The sequence below is a fragment of the Onychostoma macrolepis genome, chromosome 24 (assembly GCF_012432095.1).
Source record: "Onychostoma macrolepis isolate SWU-2019 chromosome 24, ASM1243209v1, whole genome shotgun sequence".
NCBI classification, from domain to species: Eukaryota; Metazoa; Chordata; class Actinopteri; order Cypriniformes; family Cyprinidae; genus Onychostoma; species Onychostoma macrolepis.
The window spans coordinates 22211314-22226756 of NC_081178.1; the positions used below are offsets into that span (position 1 = coordinate 22211314).

The 15443-nt window shown below is 35.0% G+C and overlaps 1 protein-coding gene across 2 annotated transcripts in view; it reads left to right on the forward strand.

The window, feature by feature from the left end:
* The first annotated feature begins 8373 nt into the window (after positions 1-8373).
* dipk2ab (divergent protein kinase domain 2Ab) overlaps positions 8374-15443 on the forward strand; it is a 38497-nt gene continuing 31427 nt past the window's right edge. The window contains exon 1 of one of the 2 annotated variants that reach the window (XM_058765758.1): positions 8374-8822. The gene's annotated coding sequence lies outside the window, so the exon portion shown is untranslated. The remainder of the gene's footprint in view (positions 8823-15443) is intronic. The other variant, XM_058765759.1, reaches the window with a different exon arrangement.

The following is a 15443-nucleotide window of genomic DNA, read 5'->3' on the forward strand; positions in this document are numbered from 1 at the left end:
CAAATAAGGACATGTAGAATAAAAAATAAAAATGAAAATAAAATATAAAATGGATAAAGTGGCATAAGGCACATGGTAAATAGAGTGCAAAACCAGTGCGATAGACAAACAACAAACAGTGCAGACTATAAATGGTATAGTGCAAAGAGCTTATTGAGACTATTTTTAAAGTGACGAAGAGCATTCTTTTTTTTCAGACTGACAGAAGAGGTAGTTGAATGAGGTCAGTTCAATGCTGTACAAAGTGACTGGTGCTGATCACAGTGTGTGTGTGTGTGTGTGTTGATGTGGGTGGTGGTGTGGGGGGTCAGAGTTCAGTAGTGCGTGGGGTAAGAGAGGGGAGGGGGGGCAAGGACGGGAGGGAGTTCAGCTTCCTGACAGCCTGATGGATGAAGCTGTCTTTCAGTCTGTTGGTCCTGGCCTGGAGACTCCGCAGTCTCCTCCCTGATGGTAACAGTCTGAAGAAGTTGTGTGTCGGGTGTGTGGGATCGCCTGCAATGCAGAGAGCTTTGCGGGTGAGACGGGTGCTGTAGATGTCCTGGAGGGAGGGGAGAGAGACACCAACGATCTTCTCAGCTGCTCTCACTGTCCGTTGAAGGGACTTGCGGCAGGACGGTGAGAAATCAGCCCAGAACTACACGGGAGGAGCTGGTCAATGACCTGAAAAGAGCTGGGACCACCGTTTCCAAGGTTACTGTTGGTAATACACTAAGACGTCATGGTTTGAAATCATGCATGGCACGGAAGGTTCCCCTGCTTAAACCAGCACATGTCCAGGCCCGACTTAAGTTTGCCAATGACCATTTGGATGATCCAGAGGAGTCATGGGAGAAAGTCATGTGGTCAGATGAGACCAAAATAGAACTTTTGGTCATAATTCCACTAAACGTGTTTGGAGGAAGAAGAATGATGAGTACCATCCAAGAACACCATCCCTACTGTGAAGCATGGGGTGGTAGCATCATCTTTGGGGTGTTTTCTGCACATGGGACAGGGCGACTGCACTGTATTAAGGAGAGGATGACCGGGGCCATGTATTGCGAGATTTTGGGGAACAACCTCCTTCCCTCAGTTAGAGCATTGAAGATGGGTCGAGGCTGGGTCTTCCAACATGACAATGACCGAAGCACACAGCCAGGATAACCAAGGAGTGGCTCTGTAAGAAGCATATCAAGGTTCTGGCGTGGCCTAGCCAGTCTCAGACCTAAACCCAATAGAGAATCTTTGGAGGAGCTCAAACTCCGTGTTTCTCAGCGACAGGCCAGAAACCTGACTGATCTAGAGAAGATCTGTGTGGAGGTGGGCCAAAATCCCTCCTGCAGTGTGTGCAAACCTGGTGAAAAACTACAGGAAACGTTTGACCTCTGTAATTGCAAACAAAGGCTACTGTACCAAATATTAACATTGATTTTCTCAGGTGTTCAAATACTTATTTGCAGCTGTATCATACAAATAAATAGTTAAAAATCATACATTGTGATTTCTGGATTTTTTTTTAGATTATGTCTCTCACAGTGGACATGCACCTCGATGACAATTTCAGACCCTCCATGATTTCTAAGTGGGAGAACTTGCAAAATAGCAGGGTGTTCAAATACTTATTTTCCTCACTGTATATATATATACATATACAGTATATATATATAAAATCTATCTTCTCTTCTTTGAAAGTGAATTTTATTTTCCCCTTCAAGGTAGCTTATCCAAAGTCTTTGGTCTCCATGTATCAGACACATGCAGTCTGGAATCCAATTAGATGTGGAGCTCTGAACTGGAGAGTTTATATGTGTTCATTAGAGTCAGTCAGGGGAATGCTTCAGCTCTACAGTACCTGCCCTCAGAACAGATGGTCCTGTAAATGGGCTTGAGTCTTTATTTTCTAATGCAGAAATGATATAAGACAGAATGCAGTGTAAGGCATCATTTCAATAAATGTCTTTCGTATATTATAAAATATTTCGGGGAAAAAATCAACTGGTAACACTGAATAGTCCTTCCAGTCAGTGCAGAATAAAAAATTTGGGGTTGGTAAGATTGTGATAAATATTGTGATAAAGATTGGGGTAAATAATATTGATATTGTTTTTTTTTTTGTTTTTTTTTTACAATTTTAAAATAATTGTTTTATATTTGAATATAATTTAATATGCAATTTATTCCTGTGATGGCAAAGCTGAATTTACAGCAGCCATGAATTCAGTCTTCAGTGTCACATGATCCTTTAGAAATCATTCTAATATGCAAATATGTTCAACACTATAAGAAAGAAAAAAAAATCTATATATTTTTTTAAGTTTATATTTTTGGGAAAACATAATTAAAAAAATATCAGGATTCTTTGATTAATAGTACATTCAAAAGGACAACATTCTATTCTATTCTATTCTATTCTAGGTTAAAAACAAATGCATAAAAATAATAATGCAACTTTTAACAGCAAAACAATTTGAGTCAAATGTTGCATTGAGGAAATAAAAATATATATCATGCTGTCCAACGGGATTTGCGAATGATCTAATAAGAATATTGTGCTTCGACAGAAGAAATAAAATCAGACAATCTAACCGAAGGAGTTCATATAATCGATGGCACAAATTTGCTAATTTGATTAAACAGTGCACAATAGTTTCTTCTTTAGTTTGCATCATGTTTCGTTTTACATTTTTTCCAGATCCTTAACTTTGTTTAATTCTTGATTTAAATGACAGATAACATTGTTTCTTTAGGTGTGTGGATCCTGGCACGAGCAAAATACGAGCCTTTCTCAAAGCCCATCGCACTTTGCTAGAAATGATACAGAGAAATAATTTGATGTGGTTAAATGAAACTGGAAAGGCAGGCGTGAGTGGGCCATCTGATTAGGGGCTAAGGATTACCCTGTGGGGAGAAAAACTAATCTGGACATGTAACATCCTATTTCCTTCAGGGCTGTGTGCAGTCAGCCGCCTCTAAAGAGACAACAGCTGCCAGAGGCGTAAATGGATATTATTAGCACTCAAATGTTATTCAACTGGACATAAATTACTTTTCACAATTACTATGATCCATATGGCACAAAGCCCAACATAAACCATGCCAATAACCAATAAACAGCAAACACAATCATTCCTAAAGGAACAGTTTACCCATTAATGAAAATACTGTTCTGTGCCCACGTTCATGTTATTCCGAATCCGTGGTCTTTTTTTTTTTCTTTTCTTTTTTTTTTTTTTTCTTAGAAGGCAAACGCAACTCTTTTGTTAACAGCTGTTTGTCACTGATACCACTGGTTCCCGGATGAAAAATAAGTCTGATTAATTGTTAACTGAATATGCACTTAGTGTTCTTCAAATGATTAAAAATAATAATAATAAAAAACAAAAATTCTATTTTTAAAAATCTATACTTACTGTAGGGCTGTCAAGTGATTATAAGTGTTAATCTAATTCATTACATGATGATTACATTAATTTGCGATTAATTAGATTTATTAATCACACATAAATTTTGCCGGAAAAATTACCACCCAAAATATAATTTATAGTCATTATTGCGTTAAATGAGAAAAGCGCTAAATAGACATTAGAAAAAAGTATCTTTATAAATAAATATTTTGATTCAGCATTGCATAGATAGATAAAGATAATAGATGGTATTAAGTTTATTTGTTTGTTTTGTAATTGAATATTGAAATGGTAAAAAAAAAAAAAATGGCAGTTTAAATATAAATCTAAAATTGACAGTAGATGGCGGCAAGTTACTGTCTTAATGAGTGAGTGAGTCATTCAGTCATTCATTCATTCAAATGATTCATTCAATTCATTCAGTCTTTATGAAAAAGACACCCATTAGATAATCCAGCCTTTAAATCAATAATATTTGCAATCATGCAGATATTCATGAAAAAACAGCACTCTTACTAGTGTGATATAATGAATTTAGGTTTATTCAGTGATATTAGAAACATTTATTTATTTTTTTATTTTTTACTTGAATAAGTCCAATTAATTTAGATGTTACCATGTTTAAGTTACTATTTTTCAATCCACCTAAATAGACTTTAATTTCATCAAGGAGAGTACATTTTCACGACTATGTTTCTTAAAACACTTACTTTTTTAATAAATGCACTTTGTAATAATGCCAAATCAAAAGTTTTACATTAAACTACATTTTATATAGTGATGTGTTTATAATATTTTGTTGTGCTTTAAAGTAATGCATTTACTATATTATGATGTGTTCACTAAATCACGTACAATGTTATTTATTATCAGTGTAATAGTCACATATTATAAAATATTACATGTTAAGTATTTAAGTACTAAATTTCAACTTCATCATTCAAATATTTTATTATTAAATATTTTTAAATACATGGCTTATAAGTTTGAATAGAAATTAGCTACATGAAAGTACATTTTAGTTTAGCTCAAATACATTTGTCGGTACACTTTACCCAGTAACCATATTTGGAGAAAAAAAAAAAACAATACTAATACTAATACTAATAATAATAATAATAATAGTAAAATAAAAGTAATTATACAATTACATTAAAAAAAAGTGCTTAAGTAAAGTACCTATGAATTAAAGAGCTAAGTACATTTAAAATAAAAGTAAACTATAATACATTTTGGTAACAATTTATGTTAGTCTCCTTGTTACTCATTACATTTAGTAAAAACAGTAAGTTATGAATAATTACATGCAACTAAATTTAAACCAAACCCTAATAATAACCAAAATCCTATAGTACAGTGCAGAACATGTTCAATATTTTTACTCAGTACAATAAATGTAAAATTACACTGTATCAATGACACCTAATTTTTATTTAATTTTTTTTTACATGCAGTTTGCACTTAAATATAATCTTGCATATTATTTCCATAATAAGTACTTTTTTTTTTTTTTAGGTATGCTTCTTTTTAACAAGGTTCTTATACTGAAAAAAAAAGTTGAATACATTTACATTTAGCAGACGCTTTTATCCAAAACGACTTACAGTGCATTCAGGCTATACGTTTTTGGTACCACTTTATGTTAAGGTGTCCATAATACAGAGTAATTAACTAATTAAGTACTTAGTAGTAGCCGTTGTACTTACATTAAATAAAATGTACTTACCATGTAACTCAGTTATGGAACAGGCTGTAATTACAGTTTGTAATTATGCAGATGTAATAGGCAGCTACTGTTACACATATATAACAGACCGAGTCTGTTACACAGCTACTTATGTAACCAAAAAAATTTTACATATGTGTTGCAGACTTTATACAATGCAATTATTAATGTAAGTACACTGACATAAGCTACTTAAAATAAAGTGTCTCAAGATTGTACTTAAGTGTACTTCATGTGTATCCATACTCTACACCTTATCGAGCTGCACCTTAGTTTGATTTAACCCACCAGTACACAGCTTAAATACATGTAATACCTTTCTAATTACATTACAATTACATAATATTACACAGACATAAGCTACTTAAAATAAAGTGTATCAAGATTGTACTTAAGTGTACAAGAAGCTGTGTAACAGACTGTCTGTTACATATGTGTAACAGTAGCTGCCTATTACATCTACATAATTACAAACTGTAATTACAGGCTGTTCCATAACTTAGTTACATGGTAAGTACATTTTATTTCATGTAAGTACAACAGCTACTACTAAGTACTTTATTAGGTAATTAATTACTCTGTATTATGACCCCTTAAAATAAAGTGTTACCCCTTTTTTTATATCAGTATGTGTGTTCCCTGGGAATTTAACCCACGACCTTTTGCGCTGCTAACACAATACTCTACCACTGAGCCACAGGAATACGTGTGCTGCACAGCTGTAATACATGTGTTTCACAGGTTAAGAAACATACGGTTTAACAAATCACACACCTGATTATGAGAGGCTTGTTTAATTGTCCTTGCAAGTCAAGCAGACGTAAATGTAATACGTTACCAAATATTGTGCCCTGCAAAAACTAAAGTTGTTGGTGCAATAAAATCCCTCTCTTCCTGTCTTCAGGCCTAATGACTTCAAGACTTGCTCTGAAAAAAGCACACCTAACAGCCCACTCTCCACAAGCATTCCCCAATCAGAAAATAGAAAAGCAGAGAATTAATGAAGATTTTAATGCTGTCATTTAGAATATGCCAAGTTCATTGTTCATCCTCAGTCTCCAACAATAAAAGCTTAAATGAAGCGTGCTTTCTGGGGCTAAGCATTCCTTCAGAGTAATTGGTGTTGTCTTTGAGAGCGCTTTGAACCAGCTGACCTGTACACTCAGCCCTTGTTAGAGAGGCCAGCAGAAGGGAAGTGAGCAATGCACCTTAAGCTGTGAGAATGAGTTTACATCACGACTGTAACACTGCTGGATTCTGAAGGGCTCTGAATGGGAAACATTTACATTTTTATTGAAGAAAGGGAAAATGATGTGGAATTATTCTGTGCTGATTGGTGAACCGGATGTATTTATTTTATAATAGAAAAGAAGAGAATTTGCCTTATAGTCATGTTTGAGTTTGTTTTCAGCTTTTGGCACGTTTATGACCCAGGGGTTCATTTTAATTAAAACTAGCAGCTTTCTTTCTTTCTTTTTATTTATTTATTATTTTATTTATTTTTGTTATATAAAGGTCACACTAAAACTTGGAAGGTTTTTATGATTTTGTGATTTGCTTTTTATTTCAAATGCATTTTATTTTATTATTTAGCCCTTGTCCTAGACCCTGGCTTTCAATTTTAAATTATGGAAAAACATAAAATGATTATTACATTCTAAATGCTATGGCACTCTGAATAAAGTGAAATGAGTGTAAACAATTCAGTATTCATTATGTGAAAAGGGATTTAAATCATTTGTTTTATAGATCAGTTCTGGTGTTGTTTCCATCATAACCTATTCTGCCCCTTCTGAAAAAGAAGGCTCTTAATTGTATTTATATTAAATGCGCATTTGTAGTGTGCACTTCAATGTCTAAAAGAATACACTTTCATGACTATGTACAATATGTTTCTTAACACGCTTAAATAAATATTTTAAAAAGTGCATTTTTAATAATGTCAAGAAGTTTTACTTTAAATCACATTCAAAATCATTTTCTTCTGTTGTGCTTTACAAAATAATACTTATTTTGATGCGTTGATTAACATACTAAATCACATGTAAAATGTAAACTTGATTATGATTTAACTAGTGTTACTAGTTATCTATCTATCTATTTATCTATCTATCTATCTATCTATCTATCTATCTATCTATCTATCTATCTATCTATCTATCTATCTATTTGATGAATAAAATGTTGTGTGTCAACATTTTTAGACAACACATAGATGTACGCCTACATAAAAATGTCAAGGAAAAAAAAACAACAATATTTTTATTCATGTACCACTAGGTGGCAGCACATGCAAACAGTTTCCTTCATCAGTACTGTAGAATGATTTCTTTTAGTTGGCATCTCAAAACCTTGATGCTGTAATTATGTCTGTCGTTCAAGATTATTTCAACATAAACTTTAATTAAAGCGGAACCACCGTCTGTATATAATATACAAACACTTTATCATTGCTTGCATTCCAAAGGTAGGCCTAAGCGTTTTTGGACTGAAGGGACATTTATTGTGGACGATTAAAACAGTATATGTTCCTGTTATTCCTGTGTGTAATTTAAAGCAAGATATTTGTCTAAATATGCTTATAGGTTTAAGTGGATTTAACTGCGTTATACAGGAACAAAATATGCTTGTTGCTTGCAATATAATTAATAATTCACTGCAGGTTCTTCTCCCTTTTCCCTGTTTCAGCAAATGATTGTGTGTTTTTGGGAACGAGTCCAGAGCAGCCACTGGCTCTCCAGGCTTTGGCCCACGGTTGTCCTTAAGGAATATGGCCACATGCTTTTACAGACATAATTTGTGAGAAAAAATGGATTTCAGAAGTGCCACTCGGTTAGGCGGTTTGCCAACGAAGTTTGACACCACCCCCCCCCCCCAAAAAAACGGAAGCCAGCGATCACCCAGATGACATGAAGCCTCCTTTATTTCATTAATGTCATCCATATCCCTCAATACCTTTTATTTTCTTTTCTTTTCTTTATTTCTTTCTCAGGAAAAAAAAAAAATCATTTCCATTGATTAAAATATAAATTGCACTTCATTATACATATTTATTATTTAATTTTATTTACCGGTATTTATTTATTTATTTGTACGTTTTTGCGCTTTGGATTATATGTTTTTAAATAATTTATTTGGTCTCTAGAGCAATGCTATATTCACTCATCACGGAAAACGAGGACAGTGCTGCGCTTAACGGGAGGCGGGAGCGGGCGCCATGACAACGCCCTCAAACCAATAACGTAAAGCGACGAAGGACGTCGTAAATACTGGCTGCTCGGTGTTGGAAAGAGTCGGTCGTTGTGGATCGTCGTTAGTGCTGGAGATCAGCGGCAGTGTGTGTGGAGACCGCGCTCGATCATACTCCTGTTCTCGACAGATCGGGATACGAACGAGAGTCCTGCTCCAGAAGTCTTGCACATATAAACGACTGATTCATATAAGAGATTGAGAATTAGAGGCTTGACCATTGTTTATGTCTCTGGCTAGGTTGCTAACTGGCTGATCTCCTAATGGAAAGAGCGTCTGAGTTTGTCTGATGTGAGTATGTGAGCCGCCGAGCGTCTGGGATACAATGTTTCTCGTGTTTCTTTTTTCGGAGCGTCTCACGCGCTACAGAGTACAGCAGCGCGAGCGCTCCAGCCTGAACAATGATTCAGAGTAACCGAGCCAGAGACTCACTCCTGCAGGACTGACCGAAGAAACTCTCTCAGGTTTGTTGGCAGCTTTTTTTTTCTTTCTTTTTTTTCTCCTCTCTCTGTCTCTCTGTCCTGTTGAAACGTATTTCGTCCAGTCAGTTCACGTTTGTTGGTCGTTTCTTAGTTGCATAAACTCTGTTTCTAGACACAGTGTTTACTATCTATCTTCAGTTTATCGAAAACCTCGACATATCTGGGAAAAGACTCGGGAATTTCTATTTATGATTATTTTGGTGTCTCTTTTGTGAATACATGTCGTTTAGAACTGTTCATTCTCAATAAAACATTTCAACAACCAATAAGCACATTAATTACAAACGGCTGAAAAGTCATGGAAATTGGTTAAAAGATTTGGGAACCCGCATAGCTAAATACTTTTTTTTTTTTTTTTTTTACAAAGAATGGAAATACGTTTCATGAAATTAGATATATGTGTGAGAGGTATCTGTACAACTCATGTCAAGTCTAATTGAAAAGGCAAGTTATAACACAGACAAACTGATGTATCATGCCTTGCTCTCATCTTGTATTCTGAAACAGCACAGCTCAGGAGATCATGAAGTAGGTTTCAGATTTCTTGGCACTGATCTGACACTTGAAATAACATGATAGGATTCAGCTGCTGACCTCAGAGCAGTCTGCAAGATCTCTGGATTATAATGTGATTTACTAAGCATTAACACCCATACACTTATTGATCAAGCCGAGACTTTTTATGTGTTTGGCTAACTGTGTGTTTATCCTATCCTGTGTGTAGACACAAGACAATGTAGATTTCAGGTTAAATGCATGAAGGTGTTTTAGTTGCTGTAACTGGTCTTCATTTTTTTCACCTGCTCTAGTTAGTTTTTATTGGTTCTGCGTAGCGACAAGTTCCTTTTTAAGAGTAGTCTTGCAAATGCTATTATAGGTTAATAAGCAAGGCTGTCAAACAAAATGCTGCATAAAAATGCCATTTAGCACGTTACATCTTAGTTCATCTGGTTCATATTAGTATTTGATTGTCTACCCAATTATTATTATTTCCAAGAACACCATATGGTTTTATTTTAATTCAAAAATAGACCTTAGAAATGTTATTGTTTGCTTCTTTGCCACCTCTGTCTGCAAAGTTATGCTGTAACTTGATCATTCATTTGTCAGGACGCAGTGTGTAAGTGAGAAAGCCACACCTGTATGATAAACCGCAGCTCACAACATCAAACTCGCTATCAAGTGTTAACATTGTATTAAGCCTTATTCTTCAAGATATGCATCTTGCATAACCACCAATAGTATGAAAAACAAGACATCAAGCCTTTTCTGACAACTTCACTTTTTATCAAGATAATGTATACTATGAAGTTTGTAAATGTGAGTTTTCATGCACACTCTTAATAAAGTTAAGACATCGTGTTGGTGGCTGACAGAAAGGCGTCTGGTTGCATAGTAATTGTGAACACAAGGCGAACATTGTGTTGGATTTGACTGAAGCATTTGTTCAATTGTCTCTGTACAATACACTCTTTTGCCTAAATAACTTGCATACACTGGGATTTGTGTTATTTTTCTGGGAGTCGTTTCAAAATATCCCGATCGAAAGCTTTTAGAGAAGCTATAGATGCGTCATAACCACATCTTTGAGTTTAAGATTCAGGTGTCACCTTTTAATGGGAATGCGGTTAATCAGTAATTTAGAGTGTTTTTATTTGTTAGTGTGTGAAAGAAAATTTGTTTCCATTCATCATTGTCTGCGCAGGTTGCTAGACTGAGGCGGCTCAGTTGTGGATGACTGTTTTTGTGATCAAACATTATTGACTCCTGCAGTCGATAACCTTGGCAACTGTAGTTCTTCAACTGGGCGCCTGCAGCTCAGCATGCGCAAAGCTAATGACAAGGCCATTGTGAAATGCTTAATGTAATGGGAATAAAGTTAACGAAATCCACTCATTACGGTCTCAAACTTAGATTCATAGTGTTAAGAATTAGGGGCCTGGCTGAAAAAATTGTTATTATTATCTTTAGCCGTTTGGCAATATTAAATATATAGCTCTATTTAGCCTATGTGTTTGTTCTGAATCGGATTTAAAAAAAAAGGTGATTACTTATTTCCTCTTCAGCCAGAGGAACCATCATTTCAGCTAAACAGCCATTGTTACCAAGGACATTCCAAATGTTTATAGTTGGCATGAAATTAAAATGTTATTGATCTTACTGCAAACCATCCATGCATAGAGCAGAGAAACTTCAGTCAAGATTTTTGAGTGTGAATCACTGATTTCATTTTTTTTTTTTATTGTTTCATTGCAATAAACAATGTGAAATGGAGCCTACGATCACACCAGTGTGATTAGAATGTTGTGTGTCACGTGATCAACTGCTGAATTCAAATTTGCTTGTGTGCTTTGGCTAGTGCGGAACCAGAGACAGACGCTGATCGCTTGTCATATTATCACAACTAGGGCTGCTCGATTATGCCAAAAATCATAATCACGATTATTTTGGTCAATATTGTAATCACGATTACTTAAAACGATTATTAGTGGGCCACATGATCAAAACTTTATATGAATGATTTATTTAAAGATAGTGATGTGTGTGTGTGTGTGTGTGTATGTGTGTGTGTATATATGTATATATATATATTTTCTGTAAATAAGGTTGCTATGACATCTACATTTTAGAGACCAGCGAAATGTCACAATTCTCAATACCACATCGGAATACCAGAGTAACTAATATTAGTTAAAAAAATAAAATAAAAAAATAAAAAGGTCCTCAAAATTATTGAAAATAATTAAACTGCCAGTAATAAAAAACAAAGGAATACAATGCCAGTAATAAAAAAGCAAAAGAACAATATAATAAAAAAAAAGATACAAATGAAACAAACTGCACTTTAAGTTTTTTTAATGCAAGTCTATAGCTATTTAGTTAACAGCCTACTAGAGAAATTGAATAACCTAAAATAAAATAAAACGGCATAGTCTTCACTGTAAAAATTAAACTTCCTTTGTTTCTTATTAAAGCTAAAAAAGTCTTTTAGCCAAGAACAGCGAGTGATTTTGAATTTGTCTTTTGTTGTTTGATTAATATAAAGCCCACAGTCGGCAGCAGGAATATAGCCCGCTGTTACTTTAAGAGCCACACGGATCCAATTTACTGTTACACGTGTATTTTCATTATCAACACTTTACTTTCATTTATTACATAACCGATGAGGGTTTACGTGAACAATCACTAAGCGTCGCATTTTGATACATTTTTGTGTGCATTTGACCGTTTAGGCGCTAAAAGATTACTTTACATGTCCGTGTTCTGTTCAGTCTCTGAGCGCAAAAGTTACACAGTAATCTTCCCAAGGAAGCGCGCGAGTTCTCTTTCATGCTTTTAAATCAAGCACTTCACATTTTGCAAAAGTCTCGTTACACAATTTTACTGATTTTACTGGTTTTATCTCGATTACTGTATTTTCATAATCGTTGGAGGCGGAAATCGAAACTGAATTTCGATTAATTGCACAGCCCTAATCACAACTATTCAGACATTAAAATAAACATGAACATTAGCAAAATATATAGTTATAGTTTGTAAAATACACAGTGATGTATAGGGAAGCGGCAATAACAATCCTTACAAATATAATTTGATGACATGTTTATTGACATCATACACATAGTGTAGGTACCAAAGTTTAATCTGTTCTTCTTTTTGTATTTCGGAAGGAGAAGATGGATTGCTGGAATATTTTAAGCTTTGCTGGAATATTAAAAACTTTAAACTTAAACGTGTGAAAAGGTTAAGTTGTTTTATCTGTCTTCAAACATCTGTTTTAACACTAATGTTTTGCTTCTCTCAACTTGCAAAACAAGGAAATATTCTGACACTAGTATATAGGAAACTCATTCGACATGTAGTGGCATTTACAATCAGTTTTGCATAATCGTATGTTTCTTTCCTGAGAATGAACCTAAGATATATTCAGGGAAAAAAAAAAGAAGTAGGACATTACTTGATTTTAAAGTGCCCCTATTATAGATTTTTGAAAATTACCTTTCATGCAGTGTGTAACACAGCTTTAAGTGAATGAAAACATCCTGCCAAGTTTTAAATCTGAAAGTGCACCGTGTATAAAGTTATTGTCTCTCAAAAGAAAGAGTCGACTCTGAATCACTGAAAGGAATCCCAAGTTTCATGTTGACTCAACATGAAATATTAGCATATTGCCCGCCCACTTGTTGGTCTTTTCACCTTGGTTTGAATGAAAATGCAAATTCATTCTTTGCCACTAGGTGCTGCTTTTGGAGCAGTAAAAATAGAGGTTTCCCCGGTAACGGCTGTACACAAAGCAGCACTGTGCTCACAAACGCTGAATTTTTTCAGGCATTACAGACATGATTAAATTAAAATGAGACCAATTAACCAATCACCACTGATCAGCGTCACACAAAGGAGGGGTTTGGAATAATGAATCGTTGAACGAATCATGTGGGAGTTGTTGAACAAATAAGGTAAAAATAAATGCATATTATAAGACAATGAAAGTGTTTTTTTGACCTTGCATGCATGTCAACCTGTTGTTGGGGACTCCCAAAACCAAAATAGGAACCTTTCATAACCCATAATAGGGGCACTTTAATCTCTTGGAACTAAAGGGTTAGTTCACCCAAAGATGAACATTCTCATCCTCAGGTCATTCCAAACCCGTAAGACTTTTATTCATGTTTGGAAGACAAATTAAGATATTTTTGATGAAATCCAAGAGCATAGTTCAAGGCCCAGAAAGGTAGAAAGGACATTATTAATATAGTCCATGTGACATCAGTGGTTCAACCTTAATTTTATGAAGCTACGAGAATACTTTTTGTGTGCAAAGAAAACAAAAATTTATTCTCTTCCGTGTGAATTCATGAGAGTATCACAACACGTGTGTGTGTGTGTGTGGTGCTGCTAACACAGGAGCCAGCGTTCTGACGTAGAATCCAGATGTGCTGCACCTTGTTTACAAGCAGAGGAATGCACACGCATACATTGTGGTACTGTCGTGAGAGCGCGTCGAAGACTGACATGGAAATTGTTCAATAAAGTCGTTACTTTTGTTTCCTTTATGCACAAAGTATTCTCAAAGCTTCATAAAATTAAGATTGAGCAACTGATGGACATTTTAACGCATGGATTATTTTAACGATGTCCTTACTACCTTTCTGGGCCTTGACCGAGGTAGTTCCATTGCTGTCTATAAAGTGTCAGAAAGCTCTCGGATTTCATCAAAAAATATCTTAATTTGCGAAGATGATCAAAGGTCTTACAGGTTTGGAACAACATGAGGGTAAGTAACTAATGACAGAATTTTCATTTTTGTGGGAACTATCTTTTTTATTGGATTGTGAAAAAAGAGGGCAGTCCATACCTTAATGGTTGGTTTCAAAGGAAGGATTTAAAAAGTGAGAGGGATTTGTGACAGCCAAACAAAAGTTTCAAAGGTCCCACTTTATATTAGGTGGCCTTAACTACTATGCACTTACATCAAAAAATAAGTATAATGTACTTATTGTGTTCATATTGTATTGCAAAACACTTCTGCTGCTATTGAGGTGAGATACGGGTAAGGCTAGGGACAGGTTTGTTGGTCTGGGTAGGTTTAAGGGTGGGTTCAGGTGTAAGGGATGGGTCAACAGTGTAATTATAAATGCAATTACAGAAATTAATTACAGATGTAATTACATATAGGTATTTTTTAAAATATAAGGACAATGTAAACACATGTATGTACACAATAAGTGCATTGTACCAAATGATTAATTTAAATATAAGTACATAGTAGTTAAGGCCACCTAATATAAAGTGGGACCGTTTCAAATTATTACATTGTGATTCTGAAGATAAGCATTCATTTTATTTGGAATAATATGCACTGATGAATCATTCACAGTATAACCTGTTAAAGTGAGTTAAAGAAGTAAAGAGTCAATGTTTTTACACTGACTTCAAGTACCGAATAAATGCAATCATTCAAAATGCTGCATATATTGGGAGCAAAATCCAGTGCTGGCTCATTATCCCTTCTCCGTACTCAGAGTTCCTCTTCAGAGCCAGTTTGTTCCTTTGCGCTGACTCTTCTAAGATGCTGTGCAACCTTTGTTTTGGCACATTCTGAGCTGCTTTTTGGTGTTAAGTGGCATTCGGTGGCCCTCAGGCCTGGGTTTCCTACTTTTCTTTACCGCCTGAACGGTGGGTGAGAGGGAGGAGATACTTTATGAGTAATGGAGTGGTAATTCAAAACAGAGGCCTGTGGGCAGAATGAGGTTGTTGGAAATGAAAACATTTCATCAGTGAAGTTAGAGTAAATTTGTGTGTTTGTGAATGGGCCGATCTGGTTTTCTGCATCATTGTTTCTCAAACTGTATTTGTCTTGTACACCTCTGTAGACCTATTAGTAAGGCACAAAACTAGCTTAATTAACACCAAACCAGAAACAAGTTAATTGTGATTCAAATTAACTTAGCATTGCAACCTACCTCTATTCAGTGTCTTTATATAGCATACATGCACAAATATCCATTGTTTTTGTCGTCTTACCTAAAATGTGATTTTGTATATGTAAATAATTTTCCTTAAGTAATTTGATGGAGTTAGTGCAAAATTAATGAGAATGTA